The sequence below is a fragment of the Musca vetustissima genome, unplaced genomic scaffold (assembly GCF_032173495.1).
Source record: "Musca vetustissima isolate MV318-11 ecotype Yass unplaced genomic scaffold, APGP_CSIRO_Mvet_v1 utg2261, whole genome shotgun sequence".
NCBI classification, from domain to species: domain Eukaryota; kingdom Metazoa; phylum Arthropoda; class Insecta; order Diptera; family Muscidae; genus Musca; species Musca vetustissima.
The window spans coordinates 95,919-109,433 of NW_026881272.1; the positions used below are offsets into that span (position 1 = coordinate 95,919).

At 35.5% G+C, this 13,515-nt stretch overlaps 1 pseudogene; it reads right to left on the minus strand.

Moving 5' to 3' along the window:
• Positions 1-3,436: 3,436 nt before the first annotated feature.
• On the minus strand, positions 3,437-5,421 carry LOC133327239 (pyruvate dehydrogenase phosphatase regulatory subunit, mitochondrial-like; annotated as a pseudogene).
• Positions 5,422-13,515: the final 8,094 nt, after the last annotated feature.

The following is a 13,515-nucleotide window of genomic DNA, read 5'->3' on the forward strand; positions in this document are numbered from 1 at the left end:
TATTTTAATAGGGAAAGTGCAATATATATGTTTAGGTTATGTAAATGATAATTCAAATTTTATTAGGGACAGTGCAATATTTAGGTTTAAATTAGGAAAATTGTAGTTTTTATTTTATTCTCTTCTATTTATTTTTAGGCTTAAGTTTTAATATTGTGTAGTATACTTTTATGTACAATTTAATTTATTTCAATTTCAATTTATTTTATTTATTTTCTTGTTTAACTTAACAATTTGTGTTGTAATTCATGTGTTTTTGTATATGACACTTTGTTATATTTTTTTTTCTTTTATTTTATAATTGATGTATTTTGTAATTTTCTGTTTCACATGTTTCATGTATGTTTGTTTTGTTTCACTATAGGGGGGGTGGGGTTTCACGATTGATTTTGCTTTTTCGGTTGCCAAAAATGAACTGTCCTTTCCAAAATCAAAGGGCAACGTTAAACCGTCAAAAATATAATTTTGTATTGTTTTTAGTTTTGTGCACCTGAATATAGTTTCCGTTGGTTTTGTGTATGTGTGGGTACTTAAATAAACATATTTTTGCCGTCGTCGTTATTGTCGTAGATTGCCAAATGTTGATTTTTTTATCAGAGTAAATTGTAATTTTATTTAACATGCTACATGTGTTGTCTTTCCATAAATCAACCTGAAAATAATATTATAGTAACAATTTAAGAGATTTTTGAGCAAATATTTAAAACTTCATTAAAAGTGATTTAAAAAATGCAGGTAATATGTTATATTATATGATGTTAATGTGGTGTAGTATAATTTTCACTTCCAATTGATATCCTATTTAATTTATTGTATTTAATGAATGTGAATTAGCTCGAGATTTATGTCTGTTAACATTTTTAGCGGATACGTTGAGTGGCATATAATTTTTCATATATAATCATGTAAAAACATGATTATATTTATTCGTTTGTCAACTTTGTAATTCTTGGTAGGCTTTCGTAGAGGACAAATGTTTGAAGGAGTAATGATAATTCGTCTTGCGCATACAGACTCAAGGTATACCAAATTACCAGCACTTGTATTTATTGAAGAAATGACTAGTTTTTTCCTAAATTGGTGATTATGTGGTGAATCACACATATTATTTGATTTTTAGTACATACTAATAATTTTAATGCTTTAGTACTAACGACTAAAATACACCTGTAAAAAATTATTTTTAAACTTCAACCGACAAAATTATATACCTATACCACATTTGCATCACTTACTCTAAAAGCAAAACCTAACGAATAGCTTTGTCAAAGCGCCGCTTTGCGTTATCTTAACGTTTTTAAGCATACAAACCATTTGTTTTTCTATTTTGTTTTTATTTCTATTTCTTTTTATTTCTTCCATCAACGCAAACATTGGTCAAATGAATGCGGATTGTTTTTAACTAGTTTTCGTCTTTTTTGTTTCTCCTTTCACGAAGGAAAATATCGGCATCGTCGAGGATAACATCAAACTTGCAAAGGTCAACGATCACCACCATTCAATCATTATCATTACAATGTTTATTTAACAACACATACATCCTAATTTATTTTTCAAATAAAGTGACATACCAAGAAGAAAGAGTGATGTGATTATTAATCATCTAAATAAAAAACCGTCGGTCGTTTCCTAAGCGCCTAAATGTCCGCCCGTTTCCCTCTGTAAATTACATTAAAAAATAGCAAACAAAATAAAACAAAAACAGAGGATATTTTCTCTCTCATTTATTCCATTCATGTTCGTGTTCCACACATATTGTATAAAAAATAAAAAAACACAAACACAATGAAATAGTGTTTGTGTGTTTTTATTAATTCTTCAATTAAATGTCTCAATGATTTGACAGACCGAGATAGTCTAAGTGAAGACATCACTGCTGCTGAAACCAAATTTGATGTAGCTAAAATTGGTTTACCTAGGGTTCTCGCTACTATCTATAGGACATCAGATTAACTTCGAGCTCCACCTAAATCTTCTCCTCACGCAGATTCAAGTGATACGCATCAGCCAACAGATGGTGAGGATAATTATGGCCATAGGCTAAACTTACTGTCCTGTGATATTGAAGTTTTTAATGGCGACTTCCATAATTGGCCTACCTTAGGAGATTTATTTTCATTCCGGCATTAATGACTTTGATCGCCTATGAAGAAAAAGACCGTCGCCACTGGTTTTTATTTTCATCAAAAATATCTGACCAATATAATATAACATACATAAGCAAAAGTTTTTTTTTGTGTGAAAAAGAATAAAATTAAAAAAATATATATATATATATATATTAACAAACAAATGGATTCGGAATATGAAATTCCAATTAAAAATCCACGCCAAAAACCAAAAGTCATGAAGGATTTGGCAGAGTAAGATATTTTAGAACTCATTGTCCAGTCGCCACTGGTTTTTATTTTCATCAAAAATATCTGACCAATATAATATAACATACATAAGCAAAAGTTTTTTGTTTGTGTGAAAAAGAATAAAATTAAAAAATTATATATATATATATTAACAAACAAATGGATTCGGAATATGAAATTCCAATTAAAAATCCACGCCAAAAACCAAAAGTGATGAAGGATTTGGCAGAGTAAGATATTTTAGAACTCATTGCCTTGGTGGAATCAGAGCAATGTTTGTGGTGCTTAGCACAATAGGATGCTCTGGGACAATGCATGGCGGGAAATTTGCGGCCACTTCGGTGATAAATGCACTACCGCAGTGCAAAAACACATCACATATGCATTTATTTATAAAAAAAATTAACATAAATATTCGAAAATTACAAAATTGAGATCAATATTATTCAAGCCTAAAGAGAGTGTGATTATTTACTTTATTGTAATTTAATAGAAAGTATCTTTAAAACCAGTAAGGAAAGTAGTAAAGTCGGACGGGCCGACTATATGATACCCTTCACCACTTTGGGTATATTCAACAGATGAATCCTAACAGACGTCCCCTTTTTGAAGGACCATTTACATGAAGTTGGGTCCATAAACATGTCATTCTACAACCCATACTAAATTTTTCATTTGGTCCCATATAGAGTTGCTTCTTACAATGGGACAAGGTTATGTAAATCAAATTTATCTGATAAACATAAGGAGTTTTATTAATTTATTATTATTATTTCTTACCAAATAAAATTTTTTCAAAATTGTTTAATCTCATCTTTGCAATAAAACATTAATAATTTTTTTAAATAGACAGGCTGAATCCCAGCTTGTTGTTTCTATAATAATAAATAAATTGTATTATATTTTGTATGCAGTAAAAATTTATTTTTTATTTTATATATAACATATTTTTGTTTGTATAAGAGAATACAGTCAATCGTTTATTTTACAATTGATTACAAGAATTTGTTTCCTTTTTAATTTGTTTTTATGTTAACATCAACATATAATTTGTGTTTTTTTTTATTATTTTATACCTATGGCTTTGTCATAAACAAATCAGCTTGATGCGGTTTATAACATGTCGCATAATACGCTTCACGTTCCTTATCGGGAAATTTGGTGGGTAAATTCGGTGAATGCAAATTCACCTTGGCCTCAAAACGCATACCGGCCACCTCAACTTCATAGTGCCCCGACAGGACATAATCATTGGTAACTGGCAATTTATTGCCCTGTTCATCGAAATTGCGTACAAAACCCCATACCACAATATTTACCATCCCTATAGATGTGTTCGTTGCCCCAACACCAAACATACATTTCATGATCGTGATCATTGAGCAGCAACTAGATATACATACGTTTGACGCCCCCTTCACGTTGCTTTTCCAAAGCGGCAGGGCCAATGAAATCAATGGGTTTCTAAGGAGAATTCCCAATACACGTGTATATGGGCCTAAAATACAGATGGCCGTATACATGGAAGTGACATCTGCCAAATTGACACCGGAACATAATTGATTTGGTATTTTTTTTTTGCGTATCCAGCTCATGGGTCGGGTATGTTGAATGGTTGGGGTGATCATCATGTAGCTAAAAAATATACATTAATTATACTTCTATAAGATCTACCCAAAACTCACTGTTTCTCCGAGAGCCTTGCCAAGAACAATAATTTTCATAACCTCTCATTTTCATTTTGCATTCCTGTATGGAGTCCATGGGAACATCAACATCATTTGAGCATAAGTACTGCAGCAAATCCACAACTTCTGTGCCCTTGGACAATAAATCGTATTTTGGAAATGAGCTATAATCAGCCAAACCGATACGCACACGGAAGGCATTATATTCGGAAGCCACCAAATCAAACAATGGGGTTTGCCGAAGGTTTTGGTCTCAGCAATACGGAAATGTGGTATGCCAAACTCATCTAAAGAGACAGAAATATTTAAAATATCTCCTCTAGCCTCTCATATAGCCCACCATCTTACCCTTCTTATCATTCTGATCGAAACTATTTGGCCTTTCATAGCCCGTTGTTTGGCCAAATATGGCGCCGGCCTCCTTCAGCGAGGAATATACATATGGGAGACATGCGCAAATTTCGACCCGCCATAAACTCTTTAAATGGATAATTAATTTCATTATTGTGTAAACCAAGGAAGCGACTAATATCCAATATGTGTATATCAATTTCGGTGGAATTAAATCCGCCAAGGCCCGACCAATACAACTAGCTGCGGACATCCCAATTGTTTTCATGTCAGCTGAACCATAGTAATTTTGTATTTCCGGTGTTTCACCCATTATCCATTTGCAGTGTTTGGATACCAAATGATGTTGTATCCAAAGGCCTCCGGGTAAGTCATTAACCTCAATAATCGGACATTTCTCTTAACATTGTTTAAAACTTAAAATCTCACATGGAATATCCCAGGCCACACCACAGGATTTCATGCGATTAAATGAAATCATACGATTCTTGTTTGATTTAATTGTTATTTTTTTATCAAATTAAGTGCTGTTGGTTTTTTGTTTTGTTATTAATTTGTATTTCTAGTCAAATTTCGGTTTCTTTTGTATTTGCTTATTTTTTGTAATCAGTTAAATTTATATATAATAATATTTCTACGACGCACCCACTCAGGAATCCACGGTTTCTTTAACTTTATTTTCTTCTTCCAATACAATAATTGACGCTGCTCCATAGCACATAATCAACAAAGCTTCTTCCTCTTCTACAATATCTTGGAAAATATCGAGCAATTTTCTTTACAGTTTGATCAAATTGTTTTATTGTGCAAATATTTGCTCAAATGTGACCACAGGTCAAACAAGTTTTCCCATTTCGTTCTTTGACACTATTTGCCTGCTGTTTGAGCAAACAATGTGTCAAATATTTGAGTGTAATGTGAGTGCACAAATTTGACGTTTTGTGGCCAAACAAAATAAAAGACATTTGAGTCAAATATTTGCCTAGTGTGACCTTACCTTTAGTCTTAGATGGGTTGATCATTATTGGATTTCTATTATCCCAATCAACAAAACGATTTAGGTTTGTGTTTATATTACTTTTAGATAAATCCTAGTCAACACGCCTTTCATCTGCAAACGCAAATGTGGAACAACAAGGAGTGTTTGTATAGGAAGGAAGGTAATTTATAAATAAAAACCATTAAGGAAAGTTCACCACACCATGTACCTAAGTACATACAAGAGATGCTCGTATGTACAATATCCTGTAAATGGAATAGACGTAGCATTTTTGAAGGTCCATTAAAATGGAATCGGACAAAATTAACTGTGTGAAGTACATATATATTTGAACTCAATTAAAACATCCCGTACACATATCATTCTGAAATTTGTGAAAAATGAAATGGTATGAAATTGAGTAAAATATAACAAGTGAAAAAGCGTTAAGTTCGGCCGGGCCGAACTTTGGATACCCTCCACCATAGATATACTGACAGGTACTAGAAATGAAAATAATGGGAACATACCAAAAAGTGGACCTATACCGACATTTCTAAACAGGGATTATGTAAACCATAATAAAGAATTCAGTAATTTTTAACGGATGATTATACACTGTGGCTAATTGAAATATCGATTCTAGACCCCATGTATCTTTGGACCAAATGCGCTTCAAAAAATTTAGATTTCTTCCAAACTTTGTCCTTCTTATTATTTCTTCCAATCTTAGTTCAAATTCGAAGATGGGGAATATCGGATGGGGAATAATCGGGTAAATACCCAAAGGGAAAATACCTGGTAAATTGGATAAATACCCATTTGTGGGTATTTATTTGGGTATTTACTATATTGAATCGGTAATACAACATCTTACACACTATTTCCGGGTTTCTGTTATCAAATCGATTAAGAATGGATAGTTTTACGATACTTTAAAGACGTGGGTAAATACTTGGGTAAATACCCAAGTTTTTACCCAAAAATTGGGTAAAAACTTAACTGCCGAACCACTTGACATAGGCGGCCAAAATTTTGCACACATGTTTCTAATGTCAAAGCAAATATAGAAATCCAACATGGGGTCCCTGGGTCCAAGTATTGATATAGCCCCCATATAACCATATCTCCCGATTTAAGGTATTTTTTGTCTATTAGACGCATTTTACAACCAAACTGGCTGTAATTTGGCACAGAGTGTTCTTTTTGAGTACAAAATGTCCATGCAAAATTTTATGTATGTAGGTCCACGTTTACTGTTAGCCCCCATACAAAGGTACCCCTATTTTAAGTATTTACCCAAAAATTGGGTATAAACTCATTAACTGACGAACCACTTGACATAGGCGCCCAAAATTTTGCACACATGTTTCTAATGTCAAAGCAAATATAGAAATCCAACATGGGGTCCCTGGGTCAAAGTTTTGATATAGCCCCCATATAACCATATCTCCCGATTTAAGGTAATTTTTGTCTATTAGACGCATTTTACAACCAAATTGGCTGTAATTTGGCACAGAGAGTTCTTTTTGAGTACAAAATGTCCATGCAAAATTTTATGTATGTAGGTCCACGTTTACTGGTAGCCCCCATACAAAGGTACCCCTATTTTGAGTATTTACCCAAAATTGGGTATAAACTCATTAACTGACGAACCTCTTGACATAGGCGCCCAAAATTTTGCACACATGTTTCTAATGTCAAAGCAAATATAGAAATCCAACATGGGGTCCCTGGGTCCAAGTTTTGATATAGCCCGCGTAACAAATCAGATAACTATTAAAACGCGTAACAAATCAGATAACTATTTTAATATAAAAAAAGGGGGTTATATGGGGACTACCCCAAAAAGGGGGCGAATATTAATAATTTTTGGTAGGGAGATTTGTTACCATATACGACTACAAAATACCAAATTGCAGCAAATTCCGTTAAAAAACGCCGTCAAGAACCCCAAAATACCGAAAATTGAGGGGTACCGTTATATGGGGGGTACCAGAAAAAATTGACCTATATTTATAATTTTTAGTAGGTTTATTTGGTACCCAATAAGAACTCAAAGTACCAAATTTCAGCGAATTCTGTTGAAAAACACGCTCAAGAACCTCAAAATACCGAAATTTTGGGGTTACCCTTACATGGGGGCTGTCCGAAAAAATGGACCTATATTTATAATTTTTAGTGGGGATATTTGCTACCCAATAAGAACTCAAAGTACCAAATTTCACCGAATTCGGTTGAAAAACACGCTCAAGAACCTCAAAATACCGAAAATGGGGGGGTATCCTTATATGGGAGCTATGCCTAAACGTGGACCGATATAGCCCATCTTCGAACTTGACCTGCCTGCAGACAAAAGACGACTCTATGCGAAATTTTGGGGCTCTATCTCAATTCGTTTAGACGCTAGAGTGATTACAACAGACGGACAGACGGACATGCATAAATCGTCTTAGAATTTTACGCTGATCAAGAATATATATACTTTATAGGGTCGGAAATGAGTATTTCGATGCGTTACAAACGGAAAAACAAAACTAATATACCCTCCATACTATGGTGGAGGGTATAAAAAGGGGGTTATATGGGGACTACCCCAAAAAGGGGGCGAATATTAATAATTTTTGGTAGGGAGATTTGTTACCATATACGACTACAAAATACCAAATTGCAGCAAATTCCGTTAAAAAACGCCGTCAAGAACCCCAAAATACCGAAAATTGAGGGGTACCGTTATATGGGGGGTACCAGAAAAAATTGACCTATATTTATAATTTTTAGTAGGTTTATTTGGTACCCAATAAGAACTCAAAGTACCAAATTTCAGCGAATTCTGTTGAAAAACACGCTCAAGAACCTCAAAATACCGAAATTTTGGGGTTACCCTTACATGGGGGCTGTCCGAAAAAATGGACCTATATTTATAATTTTTAGTGGGGATATTTGCTACCCAATAAGAACTCAAAGTACCAAATTTCACCGAATTCGGTTGAAAAACACGCTCAAGAACCTCAAAATACCGAAAATGGGGGGTATCCTTATATGGGAGCTATGCCTAAACGTGGACCGATATAGCCCATCTTCGAACTTGACCTGCCTGCAGACAAAAGACGACTCTATGCGAAATTTTGGGGCTCTATCTCAATTCGTTTAGACGCTAGAGTGATTACAACAGACGGACAGACGGACAGACGGACATGCATAAATCGTCTTAGAATTTTACGCTGATCAAGAATATATATACTTTATAGGGTCGGAAATGAGTATTTCGATGCGTTACAAACGGAAAAACAAAACTAATATACCCTCCATACTATGGTGGAGGGTATAAAAAGGGGGTTATATGGGGACTACCCCAAAAAGGGGGCGAATATTAATAATTTTTGGTAGGGAGATTTGTTACCATATACGACTACAAAATACCAAATTGCAGCAAATTCCGTTAAAAAACGCCGTCAAGAACCCCAAAATACCGAAAATTGAGGGGTACCGTTATATGGGGGGTACCAGAAAAAATTGACCTATATTTATAATTTTTAGTAGGTTTATTTGGTACCCAATAAGAACTCAAAGTACCAAATTTCAGCGAATTCTGTTGAAAAACACGCTCAAGAACCTCAAAATACCGAAATTTTGGGGTTACCCTTACATGGGGGCTGTCCGAAAAAATGGACCTATATTTATAATTTTTAGTGGGGATATTTGCTACCCAATAAGAACTCAAAGTACCAAATTTCACCGAATTCGGTTGAAAAACACGCTCAAGAACCTCAAAATACCGAAAATGGGGGGTATCCTTATATGGGAGCTATGCCTAAACGTGGACCGATATAGCCCATCTTCGAACTTGACCTGCCTGCAGACAAAAGACGACTCTATGCGAAATTTTGGGGCTCTATCTCAATTCGTTTAGACGCTAGAGTGATTACAACAGACGGACAGACGGACAGACGGACATGCATAAATCGTCTTAGAATTTTACGCTGATCAAGAATATATATACTTTATAGGGTCGGAAATGAGTATTTCGATGCGTTACAAACGGAAAAACAAAACTAATATACCCTCCATACTATGGTGGAGGGTATAAAAAGGGGGTTATATGGGGACTACCCCAAAAAGGGGGCGAATATTAATAATTTTTGGTAGGGAGATTTGTTACCATATACGACTACAAAATACCAAATTGCAGCAAATTCCGTTAAAAAACGCCGTCAAGAACCCCAAAATACCGAAAATTGAGGGGTACCGTTATATGGGGGGTACCAGAAAAAATTGACCTATATTTATAATTTTTAGTAGGTTTATTTGGTACCCAATAAGAACTCAAAGTACCAAATTTCAGCGAATTCTGTTGAAAAACACGCTCAAGAACCTCAAAATACCGAAATTTTGGGGTTACCCTTACATGGGGGCTGTCCGAAAAAATGGACCTATATTTATAATTTTTAGTGGGGATATTTGCTACCCAATAAGAACTCAAAGTACCAAATTTCACCGAATTCGGTTGAAAAACACGCTCAAGAACCTCAAAATACCGAAAATGGGGGGTATCCTTATATGGGAGCTATGCCTAAACGTGGACCGATATAGCCCATCTTCGAACTTGACCTGCCTGCAGACAAAAGACGACTCTATGCGAAATTTTGGGGCTCTATCTCAATTCGTTTAGACGCTAGAGTGATTACAACAGACGGACAGACGGACATGCATAAATCGTCTTAGAATTTTACGCTGATCAAGAATATATATACTTTATAGGGTCGGAAATGAGTATTTCGATGCGTTACAAACGGAAAAACAAAACTAATATACCCTCCATACTATGGTGGAGGGTATAAAAGGGGGTTATATGGGGACTACCCCAAAAAGGGGGCGAATATTAATAGTTTTTGGTAGGGAGATTTGTTACCATATACGACTACAAAATACCAAATTGCAGCAAATTCCGTTAAAAAACGCCGTCAAGAACCCCAAAATACCGAAAATTGAGGGGTACCGTTATATGGGGGGTACCAGAAAAAATTGACCTATATTTATAATTTTTAGTAGGTTTATTTGGTACCCAATAAGAACTCAAAGTACCAAATTTCAGCGAATTCTGTTGAAAAACACGCTCAAGAACCTCAAAATACCGAAATTTTGGGGTTACCCTTACATGGGGGCTGTCCGAAAAAATGGACCTATATTTATAATTTTTAGTGGGGATATTTGCTACCCAATAAGAACTCAAAGTACCAAATTTCACCGAATTCGGTTGAAAAACACGCTCAAGAACCTCAAAATACCGAAAATGGGGGGTATCCTTATATGGGAGCTATGCCTAAAAGTGGACCGATATAGCCCATCTTCGAACTTGACCTGCCTGCAGACAAAAGACGACTCTATGCGAAATTTTGGGGCTCTATCTCAATTCGTTTAGACGCTAGAGTGATTACAACAGACGGACAGACGGACAGACGGACATGCATAAATCGTCTTAGAATTTTACGCTGATCAAGAATATATATACTTTATAGGGTCGGAAATGAGTATTTCGATGCGTTACAAACGGAAAAACAAAACTAATATACCCTCCATACTATGGTGGAGGGTATAAAAAGGGGGTTATATGGGGACTACCCCAAAAAGGGGGCGAATATTAATAATTTTTGGTAGGGAGATTTGTTACCATATACGACTACAAAATACCAAATTGCAGCAAATTCCGTTAAAAAACGCCGTCAAGAACCCCAAAATACCGAAAATTGAGGGGTACCGTTATATGGGGGGTACCAGAAAAAATTGACCTATATTTATAATTTTTAGTAGGTTTATTTGGTACCCAATAAGAACTCAAAGTACCAAATTTCAGCGAATTCTGTTGAAAAACACGCTCAAGAACCTCAAAATACCGAAATTTTGGGGTTACCCTTACATGGGGGCTGTCCGAAAAAATGGACCTATATTTATAATTTTTAGTGGGGATATTTGCTACCCAATAAGAACTCAAAGTACCAAATTTCACCGAATTCGGTTGAAAAACACGCTCAAGAACCTCAAAATACCGAAAATGGGGGGTATCCTTATATGGGAGCTATGCCTAAACGTGGACCGATATAGCCCATCTTCGAACTTGACCTGCCTGCAGACAAAAGACGACTCTATGCGAAATTTTGGGGCTCTATCTCAATTCGTTTAGACGCTAGAGTGATTACAACAGACGGACAGACGGACATGCATAAATCGTCTTAGAATTTTACGCTGATCAAGAATATATATACTTTATAGGGTCGGAAATGAGTATTTCGATGCGTTACAAATGGAAAAACAAAACTAATATACCCTCCATACTATGGTGGAGGGTATAAAAAGGGGGTTATATGGGGACTACCCAAAAAAGGGGGCGAATATTAATAATTTTTGGTAGGGAGATTTGTTACCATATACGACTACAAAATACCAAATTGCAGCAAATTCCGTTAAAAAACGCCGTCAAGAACCCCAAAATACCGAAAATTGAGGGGTACCGTTATATGGGGGGTACCAGAAAAAATTGACCTATATTTATAATTTTTAGTAGGTTTATTTGGTACCCAATAAGAACTCAAAGTACCAAATTTCAGCGAATTCTGTTGAAAAACACGCTCAAGAACCTCAAAATACCGAAATTTTGGGGTTACCCTTACATGGGGGCTGTCCGAAAAAATGGACCTATATTTATAATTTTTAGTGGGGATATTTGCTACCCAATAAGAACTCAAAGTACCAAATTTCACCGAATTCGGTTGAAAAACACGCTCAAGAACCTCAAAATACCGAAAATGGGGGTATCCTTATATGGGAGCTATGCCTAAACGTGGACCGATATAGCCCATCTTCGAACTTGACCTGCCTGCAGACAAAAGACGACTCTATGCGAAATTTTGGGGCTCCATCTCAATTCGTTTAGACGCTAGAGTGATTACAACAGACAGACGGACAGACGGACATGCATAAATCGTCTTAGAATTTTACGCTGATCAAGAATATATATACTTTATAGGGTCGGAAATGAGTATTTCGATGCGTTACAAACGGAAAAACAAAACTAATATACCCTCCATACTATGGTGGAGGGTATAAAAAAAATTTTTGGTAGGGAGATTTGTTACCATATACGACTACAAAATACCAAATTGCAGCAAATTCCGTTAAAAAACGCCGTCAAGAACCCCAAAATACCGAAAATTGAGGGGTACCGTTATATGGGGGGTACCAGAAAAAATTGACCTATATTTATAATTTTTAGTAGGTTTATTTGGTACCCAATAAGAACTCAAAGTACCAAATTTCAGCGAATTCTGTTGAAAAACACGCTCAAGAACCTCAAAATACCGAAATTTTGGGGTTACCCTTGCATGGGGGCTGTCCGAAAAAATGGACCTATATTTATAATTTTTAGTGGGGATATTTGCTACCCAATAAGAACTCAAAGTACCAAATTTCACCGAATTCGGTTGAAAAACACGCTCAAGAACCTCAAAATACCGAATAGAATTTTACGCTGATCAAGAATATATATACTTTATAGGGTCGGAAATGAGTATTTCGATGCGTTACAAACGGAAAAACAAAACTAATATACCCTCCATACTATGGTGGAGGGTATAAAAGGGGGTTATATGGGGACTATCCCAAAAAGGGGGCGAATATTAATAATTTTTGGTAGGGAGATTTGTTACCATATACGACTACAAAATACCAAATTGCAGCAAATTCCGTTAAAAAACGCCGTCAAGAACCCCAAAATACCGAAAATTGAGGGGTACCGTTATATGGGGGGTACCAGAAAAAATTGACCTATATTTATAATTTTTAGTAGGTTTATTTGGTACCCAATAAGAACTCAAAGTACCAAATTTCAGCGAATTCTGTTGAAAAACACGCTCAAGAACCTCAAAATACCGAAATTTTGGGGTTACCCTTACATGGGGGCTGTCCGAAAAAATGGACCTATATTTATAATTTTTAGTGGGGATATTTGCTACCCAATAAGAACTCAAAGTACCAAATTTCACCGAATTCGGTTCTATGCCTAAACGTGGACCGATATAGCCCATCTTCGAACTTGACCTGCCTGCAGACAAAAGACGACTCTATGCGAAATTTTGGGGCT